Source organism: Primulina eburnea, chromosome 13 (genome assembly GCF_022965805.1).
Source record: "Primulina eburnea isolate SZY01 chromosome 13, ASM2296580v1, whole genome shotgun sequence".
Classification (NCBI taxonomy): domain Eukaryota; kingdom Viridiplantae; phylum Streptophyta; class Magnoliopsida; order Lamiales; family Gesneriaceae; genus Primulina; species Primulina eburnea.
In genome coordinates, this window is record NC_133113.1 from 24,188,793 (window position 1) to 24,202,770 (window position 13,978).

The following is a 13,978-nucleotide window of genomic DNA, read 5'->3' on the forward strand; positions in this document are numbered from 1 at the left end:
TGGGATCGGGTAGGGACCCGTCCCGTAACCCCCTAACCCGATAAGAATTGGGAATAAAAAAAGATTCCTGATCCCGTACTCGACAAATATCGGGACCCGAATGTTCGGGATCCCGAATGTTCGGGATCGGGTCGGGAAGGGAGACAAAATCCTGATAAATATTTTTTAAAAAATTCGGAACCTGAGACTATGAAACCACATCCCTTATGATATGAAATTAGCATAAGAGATTGAGTAGAGATGTGGTTTCCTTTCCCAATTCTTGGATTACACTTCTAACCCTTTAATGTTATGGTTCCAATGGATTCACTCATGAAAACGTGCAACAAAAACCAGAACATTTTTTCAACCAAGTGCCGAAATTGTATGTTCAAATTAAAATGTAACAGGAATGTTCAATCTGAAAATTATCTACCATCTATCAAACTACTATTTCCATTCTGAGAAAGCAATCACAGTTGAGAAACATCAAACATCTGTCCAAACCGACATTCAAATACTAAAGCAAGAAAGAAATGTATCCAAGCAAGAAAGAAATGTATCCATATGCAACTTTCGCCTCCTAACAAAATCATTCATCGAAGCTTTCACGAGGATGAAACTTTTAGTCCGACAGGTCTTCAGCAAGAGTGTGTTTCCAACAATCATTCATCTAAAAGTTGATGAAAGAAAATGACAAAATCAAAATTCAATTAAATAACATATGAGCAAACAACATACACACTTTGAGTCTTTAGCATCAGGTTTTTAAAGTCAAGATGACTTTATAACATATCATGCCAATCTAAATATAAAAATGTATCCAAGCAAAAAAAATTATTAGATTCTTACCATTAATCCATTATTCTTCCACCACGAGACCTTTGGAGCTTACACTTGAGGGATGCATTACTTTGTTGTGTGCATGAGGGTACCTACAAACAACATATATTATATAAACATAATCTAAAAATATTTAATATAAATATATATCAAGCACCAACTTTTTTTTAAAAAATAAATATACCAAGCACCTACTTACCATTACACAAAACTATAAATATATACCAAGCATGAACTTATTTCGCTTCAACTTACTGAGCCACATTCTTCTCCATGAACATCAATGAATAAATAAAATATATAATAAAATCATGTGAGCATTTTCACAATTACAAATAGGTGATCGATAATAGAACATAAACATACATCCACTAGTGCACACAAGTGCTTCATAAAAAGTACTAAAAAATTTAAGTAAACATAATTTAAGTATTCATAAAAAGTACTAAATGGATCTTTATAAAACATAAACATAATTTAAGTATTCACAAAAATTACTAAAAAATTACACGGAAACAATAACAACTCCCCACAATCCAGTGATCCACCCAACACAGTTATTTTTTGTTTTTCTTTTTTTGCTGCAAGCTTATGTAGAAAAATAGAAAGATATTTAGAGAACTTCGAATACATGCTAATACTTACAAAAAATCAAACAAAAACCAACAAAAAACAAGCAAGAATTCACGAGGAAGACAGCCGAGACTCACGCAAAAAACAGGGCTCGTGTAATCGGCTCAGGGCTGCTCCAATGGAGCGAGGTTCTCTCGATTGAGGCCGCTACAGGAGACGTCTGGACCTCAGCTGTAACCCATAGCGGTCGAGCACCGATTCACGACGACGCGGCGGTCGGATTTGGGAGAAGGAAGAGGGGCGGTGGGTTGGGTTTAGGGCTTTTAAAAAGAATGGTGCGTACGTTAATATGAAAGCCTGAAACGAAATGAAAATATGAAAATTGGATAGGGCCTGAAAGTGGGGATTTGAGGATTTCCTATTTTTTTTTAAAATTTAATAAAAAAATTATTAATATATTCGGGTCGGGTCGAGAATCACGTCGGGTATATCCTATATTCCCGATCCCTTTCTCTATTCTGAGCGGGTCGGGAAAAATCCCGACCATTCGGGTCGGGACCGGGTCGGAAGTCGGGAATTTTCTGATTTTTGCCAGCCTTAGGAATAACGCGGAATATCTAAGCAGAAAATATGATCAATACTCGGTGCAATTTATAGCAAGGGGAATGGGCACAGATTCATAGAATCCGTGACACACTGTCAAGGATTCAACGAATCTGTGATATGAATCCGTAACACGCTGTCACGGATTCATTGAATCCGTGTCTCCTTTTTTTTAATTTTTTTTCTAAATTTAGATTCCGTTACAATGTAATACGGATTATACTACTTTTATAAAACTTCTCAATTTGCAACATTTTAATAACGATTTTATTAATTTGTAATATTTTTTTAAAAAAACCCTTGATGGTTGTCATAGGCAATCTTTTAAATAAAACACACTACTTTCGAGAAAGCATCTTCCCAAAATACCAAAGTCATATACGCTTGGGCAAGAAGAGAAAGTCTAGTGTCTACAATTTATCGGTTTTTCCGTTTGACGACAACATTTTGTTGAGACGTATGTGGAAAAAGCAACTAATGAATTATTCTATGCCATATCACGGGGATATGAGTTGTGTGTATCTTTATTTGGTTTCAGTCATATGTTGACATATTTTATATTAGTAAAAGATGCACACACGTATGTATTATTATTATTTTTAATTTAATCAAATAATAATAAACAATTAACACGAAATTATTTTCAATTTACAAAAGTTTTTCGATTTAAAAAAGAATTTTTGTTTAGATTTTTTTCTAAGTAAAACATGGAGTTACTTGAGTAAGTTTTTAGGAGGGTAATTATGTAATTAAGTATTTTGTTGTCATGTAAAGTAATTATACTAAGAGTCTCACACTTAATAATATAGTATATATTATGATGTATGTAGACGATATTTTATATTAGATTATTTTCAGTATTATCACACCACGACTTGACAAACCTAGATAATTTGCAATCGAGCCACATAGAAACACAACGGTACTGGGAAACAAATATGCAGTATCCTTTATAATTGGAAGGACATACACAAAATCTGGTCAGATATCTGCATAAATCTGGCAACAAATCACTATTCTAAGGAAAATTTTCTAACTATTTTCCCTGTCAACAAGGTAACCGACTCTTTTGACACCTATAAATACACATGTATCCGTTGTTTGACATACGTTATTTGACTAAGGCAACGGAGAGATTATACCGAAACATCTTCGACACCTCCTCACTTTTTCTTCTGTGTCCAGACTCGTTCTTGCTCGTCATCTCCACCTGAGGAGATCGACAAGATTCGATAACTTGGTAACCGAGACGAACCCGACAAAATTTCCTTCTATAAGAGGTTCATACGAGAATGACTTCGATTTGGACTAGACAAATTTTTGTTTTTTACACAACTACAAATTTGGTTAGTACGGAAGGTGGAACCAAAAGTGGCGTGGATACGGCTTGATTCAGGTTGCCAATTCTGGTCACGGTTTTGGCACAAACTTCACCAATTGGAACCCAACCCAAGTCTATATATTTAATTCAAGAAAAATAAAGATTGCAATAAGATAATCAAATCAATCAGTTCACAACTTTCAAAATTTTACATTAACAAATTATTATGAATATAATTGCATCTTCCATTGGAGACGAAATTAAAGGAGTATTTATGTTTGATTTTTTTGAGAAAATTGTTTGTGTTTAATTTATATAAACCAAGTTGTGAATTTTTGGTTCGTGGGACGAAGAAAGAAGAGGAAGTTGGTGAAAAATCCCCAATCAAAACATTTTTTTGGGTTCACTCCCTAACCACAAAATTGTTGTACTATGTCATACAAAATGTGGTACACTTCATGCAGAAATGTGGTACTAAAAAAGTACTCAGATACTGAATACAAAAAAAATCGACGGTTGGGAGTTAAGGCCAATTTCCCGAAGAAAGAACGATAAAAGAAAATTTGTGTAGGTGCAGCAAAAGGTGATTTCCGCTGCCGGGACTCGAACCCGGAGCACCTAAGAGGTGCTAGGAAACTCAATTGTTTTTTAATTGCTACAGCGGATTTATGAGCATTGTTTTACACTTTAATATATATACCAATGAAACTTTGGCCTAATCTTATTTTCATATTTAACCCATACCAATGAAACTTTGGCCTAATCTTATTTTCATATTTAACCCAACATTGAAGCAAAATTAGTTTGGATGATGATAATTATAATATATAATAATATAACTTGGTATTTGTGTAACTGATATATTTGGTTGAGTATGTAAATTAAATAAGATAATCGATTGAAATATATCGAATTGTCATAAGCGATTAAGGTTTAATTTAAAGACAACATTATAAAGTAACAAGATTTATGAAGCTAAACAACATAAATACAAGCGTTTACATTTATTCTTTTCATAAAAATTAATAATCCTGGCACAAAAAGTATTAATTTTAATTGCTTCAATAATTAGTAAGATTAAATAATTACGGATTTCACATAATTGGTTAGTCAGTTTGACAAGTAAAGGAATAATCATAAATCATGAAAATAAGGGGAAAAAATTTGATACTAAAATATAATGATAAAAACTTGTGTGAGACGGTCTCACAAGTCGTATTTTGTGAGACAGATATCTTATTTGGGTCATTCATAAAAAATATTACTTTTTATGTTAAGAGTATTATTTTTTATTGTGAATATCGGTAGGGTTGACCCGTCTCACAGATAAAGATTCGTGATAACCTCTCATAAGAGACCTGCTCAAATATAATTAAGCTAATAAATGAAAAACATAAGAAAATTTCAAATCTAACAAGTAATAAATTCCAAGGTTTTATTTTCCTCAGCCAAAGAAATATGATCTAGGCACGCAAGACCCTGAAACAAAACTGTTAGGATCCAGAGATTGATTAGAGTGTAATATACACAAAAAACTCCAAAAATCAGGTTGGATAAACAACACTTTGAATTTTAGTTTTTATCGGTTAGGCTTCAGTAAACTAGCAGTAAAGTAACTGTACTGAATTATGCTCACTGAATTGGTTGAATAATAAAATTGGTAAGGGTAAAAAATGACGAAGCTTGGTAAATAAAAATAAAATACACAACACAATTGTTTATGGAGGTTTGGAGAATTAAACACTCCTACATCTCTCATTCTTTCGTTTATGAAAAGATATTACTAGAAGGATTTGGTGATTACAAGCAATTTGCAACGATCTACTTCAGCAGGCCTTATGTCTGGCTTATTGAAACTCCTAGCTATTACAACAACTAAAATAATTTGATCAGTAAGACTCTTACTGCCAGTTGTAGGTGCTTCGAACAAAATACAACTAGCACAATGGATCATCAAAGATCGAATATAAACACTTTGGTGTGTTTTTCATAGATTCTTTATAAGTTAACAACAGAGGATGTACATAATTTTGAGCGTGAGTGTATTCCCAATAGACTGAAATGTCTTCAAACTGATATGTTTATAAAGACTGATACTACTGTTCGACTTTTTGATCTGATAGTCGTTTTCAAATCCGGTAACCGTTATGCCACATCATTGACCTTATGAAAATAGTTTTTATGTACGGAGATTATCTTCATCTAATATCATTAATTGAGCTCTGAATGTTAAAGAAATGTTCTAGAGAACTTCATAGATCGTCGAAATTCCTGACTGATTCATTTCCTTATGAATCAGTTATACTCTATGACTTTCTGTTTGTTTGAGAAAATAATCATACTTGAAAATTCATATTCTTTTATGTATTCAGTCCAGCTTGGATTCTTTTAGATGTTCACTATAAGTTCTATAATATTTGTGAGCTGATTGTTCTCCTGTATTAAAAGAGTGTGTTCTCTTTGGAAACACAGTGAGTGAGTTGTATACCGTAAAATATTGTAGTGAAATTCTTTTCATCTTGCCCGTGGTTTTTACCATAATAATTTTTAAGGTTTTTCCATGTAAATCTATGTGTCCAATTTATTCTTTAATTTCATATTTATTATCTCAAATTATCGCACGTGAGACCAACAACTTGGGGGTTCCGATTCTTTTTTCTAACTTGTTTCCCCTTTTTGTCAACACCGGGGTAATTCAAAATATCAAGCACACAATGTTCAATTTGGAGCTAATATTATCGATCTTCGAGGACAAAGAAAATTTCTTCTTTGAATTTGCAAGAGTTTCAGCCGTGGCAACTTGCATCTTTTTTAGTGATTCAAACTTCATAAAGGTATCAACGACGCCTTTGGAGAGGCAAGACACTTCCTTCAACATATTTTCCTTAAGCTGGTCTATTGCGCTGTAGGAGTCTAGTTGAGTATGTTGTAAAGATGTAAGATTCTATGTGATTGAAGTCAAACTAGAGTTGATATCATCTAAGAATAACTTATTTGGGATCTCAAGCTTTGGGGAGTGCATGATCATTTGAATTTATTTTGAGGAAACCAGAGGTGTCGTTTCCAAATATAAATCTGGATCTTGAACAGATAAAGGACCTGCCTATTCAATCGACAGAATTTGTTTAGCCTGATTGACTTGCTATGCAATAGTCAATTCAGGCACTTCTTCTTCTGTAAAAAAAAAAAAGCTTCTTGTTCAGTCTCAACAATAATGGGAGATAGATGAGACTTTTTTTCCATTACTTTTGAGCATTTTTGTGCAATATATTTCACAACTTCATCAACATTAGCTAAGGAAATGTCTCGGATTTGCATATAGGAAATAGCCTGTAGTTGTAGATTGTTTGGGGCTAACATAGACTCAGACGAAGGGACACTGATAGAAGGCTCACTGATTTGTTGTAGATCTTCTTCAACTTGTAATTGAACTGCAGAGGAAGGTTGCTGAAGGGCACTGAAGAAGATGACTGTCGTTCCGATGGGGCTGTGGAACCTGACTGATCAAATGATGAATCATCTGCGGTTGAAGAGCTTGGTTGAGCTCGATTTTTAGGAGTCTTTTCCACTTCATGATCAGATTCAGTTGGCATGACCAACTAATGCTCATTCTCTCAGCACTTAACCTTAATCTACAGTGATACAAGATCCATGTCCAACTGATTAATTACTGATATATCATCAAATACAGTTGGAAATTGAGGATCATAGTTCTTCCTCTGCTCATCTTAGCTTAAATGCTATTAACGAATGCTAGATGTATTACCATGATGGGGCAATAGGACACTCTCTGTCAAACATATGTTTTTCTTTCTCATTGATACCATAGAAATTGAGTACAAGAAATAGAGATACAAAGAAAAATATTTTAGGAAGTTTATTCTATGTCTGTACAATATTATTTACGGCTACAATCCCTTGACCTAAGGGACTCCTAAATCTAAGATTTCCATAGCTAGTGGTTGGCTAATTGAAAGACTCACGCCAACACTCCCTCTAAAGTTGGTGTGTAGATATCTCTAACACCTAAATTGTCAAGTGAGTCATTGAAGTTCCTGCTGGACACTGCCTTGGTAAGAATGTCAGCTAACTGATTTCAGATTTAACAAAAGGTAACTGGATGATCTTCTCATCTAGGTTCTGTTTGATGAAGTGTCGGTTTATCTCCACGTTCTTGGTGCGGTCGTGTTGAATTGGGTTGTGAGATATGTCGATGGCAGCTTTGTTATCGCAAAATAAGTTCATTGCAGAGTCAGGAGGAAAGCCGACCTCTGTTAGCAGACCTCTGCCAAAGAAGCTCACATAATCCTTTCGCCATTCCTCGGAACTCAGCTTCAGCGCTGGATAGGGCTACCACCTTCTGCTTTTTACTCCTCCATGTAACTAAGTTTCCTCCCACAAATGTAAAGTAGCCTCAAGTAGACTTTCTATCCGATATATTCCCAACCCAATCCGCATCAGTGTACCCTTCAATATTCATATGAGCATTCTTGGAGAACATTAATCCTTTTCCTGGTGATGATTTTAGGTAGCGGAGAATTCGAGTTACGACACCCATATTTTCTTCACTTGGATTATGCATAAATTGGCTTACCACACTTACGGCGTAAGCAATGTCTGTACGAGTGTGAGATAAGTAAATGAGCTTTCCCACTAGTCTTTGATACCTCACCTTATCAGCTGACACCTGGTCCAAATATTCTCCAAGTGTATGGTTCTGTACAATCGGCGTTTCCACAAGTTTACATTCTAGTAATCCAACTTCCGTTAGTAAGTCTATTACGCATTTTCGTTGAGAGAGGAATATGCCATTTTTAGATCTCGCCACTTCTATTCCCATAAAATACTTAAGCCCTCCCAAGTTCTTCATCTCGAATTCATTAGACAATTGTTCTTGTATCCTCGAGATCTCATCAGTGTCGTCCCCTGTAATTATCATATCGTCCACGTAGACTATTAACGCTGTCACCTTGCTTTGTCGGTGTTTCAGGAAGAGAGTATGGTCAGAGTTACTTTGGCGATAGCCATACTTCCTCATAGCTGAACTAAGTCGGCCAAACCATGCTCACGGTGACTGTTTTAGTCCATACAATGCCTTCTCCAATTTACAAACAATGTTGTTACCAGCCGTTCCTGTATATCCTGGCGGAACGTCCATGTATACTTCATCATCAAGATTCCCGTGAAGGAAAGCATTCTTCACGTCGAGTTGATGTAGTGGCCAGTTCAAATTTGCTGCAAGAGATAGTAGGACTCTAACGGTATTGAGTTTAGCTACGGGTGAGAAGGTTTTTGAGTAGTCTACGCCATATGTTTGGGTAAAACCCTTCGCTACAAGTCTCGCCTTGTAGCGATCAATTGATCCATCAACCTTGTATTTTATCGAGAACACCCATTTGAATCCCACTAATTTCTTTCCATCTGGTATGGGACCAATTTCCAGGTATTATTTTTCTTTAAGGCTTATAGTTCTTCTTGCATTGCTTGCGCCCACTCTGGATCAGATAACGCCTCTTCAACACTACTGGGAATGTGGCAAGAGGATAGTGTTTGAGTGAAAGTCTTGAGCGGTTTTGACTGTAATGCCCGAGAATTAATCACTGTTAATTAAGGGTTATTGATGTATAATTTAACGTGATTACGAAAGGGGCAACTGAGACACGATTTAAGATAATGGGTGGCCATTTATTCTGAATTTTAGAATGTGTTGCCGAAGCAACACTGCACCCGCGCCCTTGCATGTACCGCACCCGCGGTGCATGGACAGAAACTTGGTCAGTTTTATCGAAGCAGGACCGCACCCGCGGTGCGAACAAGACCGCACCCGCGGTGCAGGACCGCACCCGCGGTGCAAACAAGACCGCACCCGCGGTCGTGTAATTTCAGAATAGATAAGATTGCCGAAGCTTGAGCGCACCCGCGGTCTTACACCTACCGCACCCGCGGTGCGACGTGTTGTGCGAAAATGAGGACACCTCATGATATGCATGCACTGAAATATATATAGCATGGAATCCCTTCGAAAAAGCATTAGACAATCTGAAAAAGGGTCTGAAGAAGAAAGGAGAAAATTCTTACGCCTTTTGCGAGAAATCCGTCCGTCTGATTTTGAATCCGACTTCGGTATCGAGTTCCTAGCAACGTAGGCTACAACTGGACGTAAGTGTTACTACGTTTTGACATGCGTTGAAATTATGATATTGTCAGAATTGAATGGAACTCATATATGTTGTTCTTGACATATTAGACATTATAGAATCGAAGTCAGATTAAGAAACGGACTGATTATGGAATTGTTATGATTTTCGGAATAGTTTTGGAGTCGACTTGATATCAGAATGTAATTATCATCGATTATGAGATATTGGAAGTGATATCTGATTGATATGATATGACTGGATATATTGAGATTATGTCGTTAGGTTGTTGAAACAGAATTTGATTGAATTCTGATTATATCCAGTATTGATTGAGTGGTGTATTGATACCATACCCTCGATATTGTTATTGTCAGACTGAGCATTGACAGGCTTGGGGTTCGAGACTTCGACAGAGCCAGGGTATCAGAAAGAAAGGTATAAATTAATGTTGTGTTGGGATTGCACAACTCGAGTGAGGTTTGACTCGAGTCTCCCTAAATCACATACTTTCATTTATTTCATTGACATTTGCAATTGATGAGACTTATGATTGTTGTCTATTGATTTATAGCCACTGCATGTAATGACTGCTGATTCGCTAGTCATTGATTGATTTGCTTAGATACTGACTGCATGTATTGATTACTGAGTCGTTGAGTCATAGGCTGATTCGCCTAGTCACCGGCTGATTCGTCTGGTGATTGACTGATTCGTCTAAACTTAAGCTGATTCGCTTAATTACAGGCTGAGTTGTCTGATTATTGGCTGATTCGCCTAATTACCGGCTGATTCGTCGGGTTATTGACTGAGTCGTCAATTCTGCGGCTGATTCGCCCAGACACTGGAGATATTAATTATATCGATGCCGTTTAGGAATTGATTCATTCCTATCGACTGAGATTCGATATAATTACCTATATCCAGACATCGGGATCCCTAGGTTAGAGTTGAGTCGAGTCTGAGACGACGCGTCAGTGGAGTCGAGTCTGAGACGACGCGTCGATTGAGTTGAGTCTAATATGACATGTTGATTTACATTGTTTATACCATTCATGATTATTGAATGTTTGATATGGATTTATGTTTCTGATTTGAGACATGTTATGAATAATTCTTATATGCTTTCGTATATGCTTTTATATGACTGCATGTTTACATTGTTTATACTGGGATATTTATATCTCACCGGAGTTATCCGGCTGTTGTCTTGTTTTGTATGTGTGCATGACAACAGGTGGGGCTGGATCAGGGTCAAGAAGAGGATGAGAGAAGATTAGATAGCGTGGAGATCCGGGCTTCGAAGCAACATAGGATTCAGCACTGATATGTAGTTGGACCTAGTTGAACTCTTGTAGATAACACAAGATTTGTATGTTCATGTTTAATATGTAATTTGATTAAATTACATTACGTTTCCGCTTTGTATTTTTAAAAAAAATTTAATTTAGACCCTGTTTTATAATTGATTAATTAGTCCCAATAATGATTAAGAACTTGATTAGCGTCCGGGTCCCCACATTGACAGACCTTGAGTAGATACATAATATGCAATTGGGTACTTGGACTTTCGACCTTTTTCATCTGGGCAGTATCTGTTCGGTGGTTTCCCATGATTGTGTCTAAAAGGCAACACATAACTAGTAGAGGAATCCAAAATATTAGCATGTAAAGGTGCAGCAGAAGTACTTACATCAGGAACATTCTCAGGAGGAGAAGGGTCTTTGGGTACTGAGGAGTGAGGGGACTGAGTATGCTCTGTATTTTTCTGCTTCTTCATTTCCAGATTCGACATATTTAATTTCTAGTGGTATCTCATTCGGTTCAGCTTCTCCATTTTTAGTTCCATGCTCACCCACAGGGGCCATCAACCAATTCGTCTCTTCTACTTGAGTTTCCCCCTGAAGAGAGGATTTGGATATCGATGAAGGATAGAAATTCTCAGACTCAAGGAATGTAACGTCCATAGTGATATAGGTTCGGTTGGTAGCGGGGTCATAGCACTTGAAGCCTTTTTTGTGTAAACCATATCCCAAAAATAAGCACCGAACCGCACATGAGTCCAGTTTGGTACATTGATCCTTGTGGAGGTGGACAAAAGCAACGCACCCAAAAATTCTGGGAGGATGCATCATTATGGAGGGAAGGGATATATGAGTAGAGAGGATCTGTAAGGGAGTTTTAAATGTAGAACTTTAGATGGCATACGGTTGATTAAGTACACGACAGTGGTCACAGCATCCCCCCAATTGCAACTCGGCACCCTTGCTCCAAGGAGTGGAGAACGAGATGTTTCCAAGATATGCCGATTTTTCCTCTCGGCGGCACCATTTTGTTGCGGTGTTTGAGAGCATGAGGTCTCATGGAGAAGGCGATTTTTTTGGAAATAGGCCTGAAATCTGTGATTAATGAATTCGCCACCATTATCAGAATGAAGAATTTTTATCTTGGAGGAAAATTGAGTCCGAATCATGGCGTGAAATGCTTGAGAAATGGTGAAGACTTCATCTTTAGTTTTTATCTGATAGAGCCATGTCATTCGAGTACAATCGTCAACAAAAATTACAAACCAACAGTGACCAGATGAAGTAGGTATCGGGGATGGTCCCCACACATCAGAGTGTACCAAAGCAAATGGAGTATTAATTTTATTCAAACTAACTGGATAAGAAACTCGTTGGCTTTTAGCCTTGATACATGTATCACATTTAAAGTCCACAGTCTGCAGACGGGAGAATAAAGATGGGAGTAGATGCCGGAGATAACCAAATGATGGGTGACCCAATCGCCTATGCCATAGCCAAATCTTTCGTTCATCGTTACTAGTTTGATGGTGCGTGTAATTTGCTTTGCCTGGGCTGAAGTCATCAAGGTAGTACAATCCCCCCTCTTAGTACCATGCCCAATGATCTCCTAGCTGAGAACATCCTGAAGAAGACAAAAATTTGAATACATCAGCACAACACAATTAAGCTCTTCAGTAACTTGACTCACAGACATCAATTTGTTGGAGAGAGATGGAACAAGAAGTGTGTGAGTTAAAGAGAGAGCGGGAGACAGGGCACTGTTCCAGCCCCTATGACTGGATAAGTAGCCCCATTGGCATTGGCAATGCAAGTCCTCCGTGGCTGAATAGTGTTGGATAAGTCATAGGAATAAAATGTCATATGATCCGTCGCTCTGGAGTCGATAATCCAGGCACCATCCTTCGGAGTGGTAGATCTGGAAAAAACTTTACCACAATTACCTTGATCTGGGATTGAGGTAGAAGTTTCAGCCACGAGAACAAGAGAGAGTTGAGATCCAGCCATGGCCACCGCTGCTCGACTTGGGCCATCTTCAGTTGTAAGACCATCTCGTTTCTTTCGGGCTTGTAATTCGTGCCACCAGTCTGGGTAGCCATGTAATTTGAAACAGGTTTCTCGAGTGTGTTTTGTACTCCCACAGTGATTGCACTTATTCCCATCAAAATGACCTTTTGAACGTGAAAAGGACCCAGGCCTTTGTGGCTGGCCAGATTTCACGCCTTTGATGGCCATAGCAGCACCACTAGCCACTGATTCTACTCCAGAGATCATCACAGATTTTCAGAGATCTTCCCTTCGAATGTGAGCATATGCCTTCTCAATGGAAGGAAAAGGTTTCAAGCGAAGAACATCGCTCCGAACAAGATCCAGTCGGTCATCTAGTCCGTCAAGAAACTTGTACACTCGCTCCTCCTGTAAAATGGAGTTGTAGCTTTGTATGTCAGTTGCACATTTCATTGGATTCGGTCGGCGAAAATCGATCCCTCGCCACAGACCCTGTAGGTCGTTATAGTATTTTTCTATTGATCTCCTGCTTGTTTCATTCGAAATACACGACGTCGGAGCTCGTATACCTGTGAGGTGTCAGTTCCATCAAAGTATGTTGTTGCAGCAGAATGCCATACCTGCTTAGCTGTTGGGTAGAGAATAAAGTTCACAACCAAGGAGTGGTCCATGGAGTTGATCAACCAGCCTTTCACCATGGCATTCTCAGTGCGCCATTTACGAAAGAGGGGTCGGTTTCTGGTGGTTGGGGATAGTATCCATTGATGTATCCCAATTTGTCTTTTCCTGAGATATACATCTCAACAACCTGGGACCATAATCCATAGTTGGACACATCCAACTTAATGTTGATGGGAAGCATCGGGGAATCAGTGATGGGAGAGAAAGAGGTCTGGACTCTTGACAAAGACTCCGTCATTTTTTATGTTAGATTATCAAGGCTGTTTTCGTTGGAGTCAGCCATGGAGGCCAATCAAAATCTTGTCCCTTACTCGATCGAAACCGAGGGAACCCAAGATCATGCTCTGATACCATGTCAAACATATGTTTTTCTTTCTCATTGATACCATAGAAATTGAGTACAAGATACAGAGATACAAAGAAAACTATTTTAGGAAGTTTATTCTATGTCTGTACAATATTATTTACGGCTACAATCCCTTGAATGAAAGGATTCCTAAATCTAAGATTTCCATAGCTAGCAAACCACA

The 13,978-nt window shown here is 37.7% G+C and overlaps 1 long non-coding RNA gene across 1 annotated transcript; it reads right to left on the bottom strand.

The window, feature by feature from the left end:
- Nucleotides 1-1,734, bottom strand: LOC140809988 (uncharacterized). The gene is made up of 3 exons (XR_012113219.1): nt 1,533-1,734; nt 832-914; nt 1-652 (listed from the first exon to the last, which is right to left on the bottom strand). It is a non-coding gene; the product is annotated as an uncharacterized lncRNA (long non-coding RNA).
- Between the last annotated feature and the right edge of the window lie 12,244 nt (nt 1,735-13,978).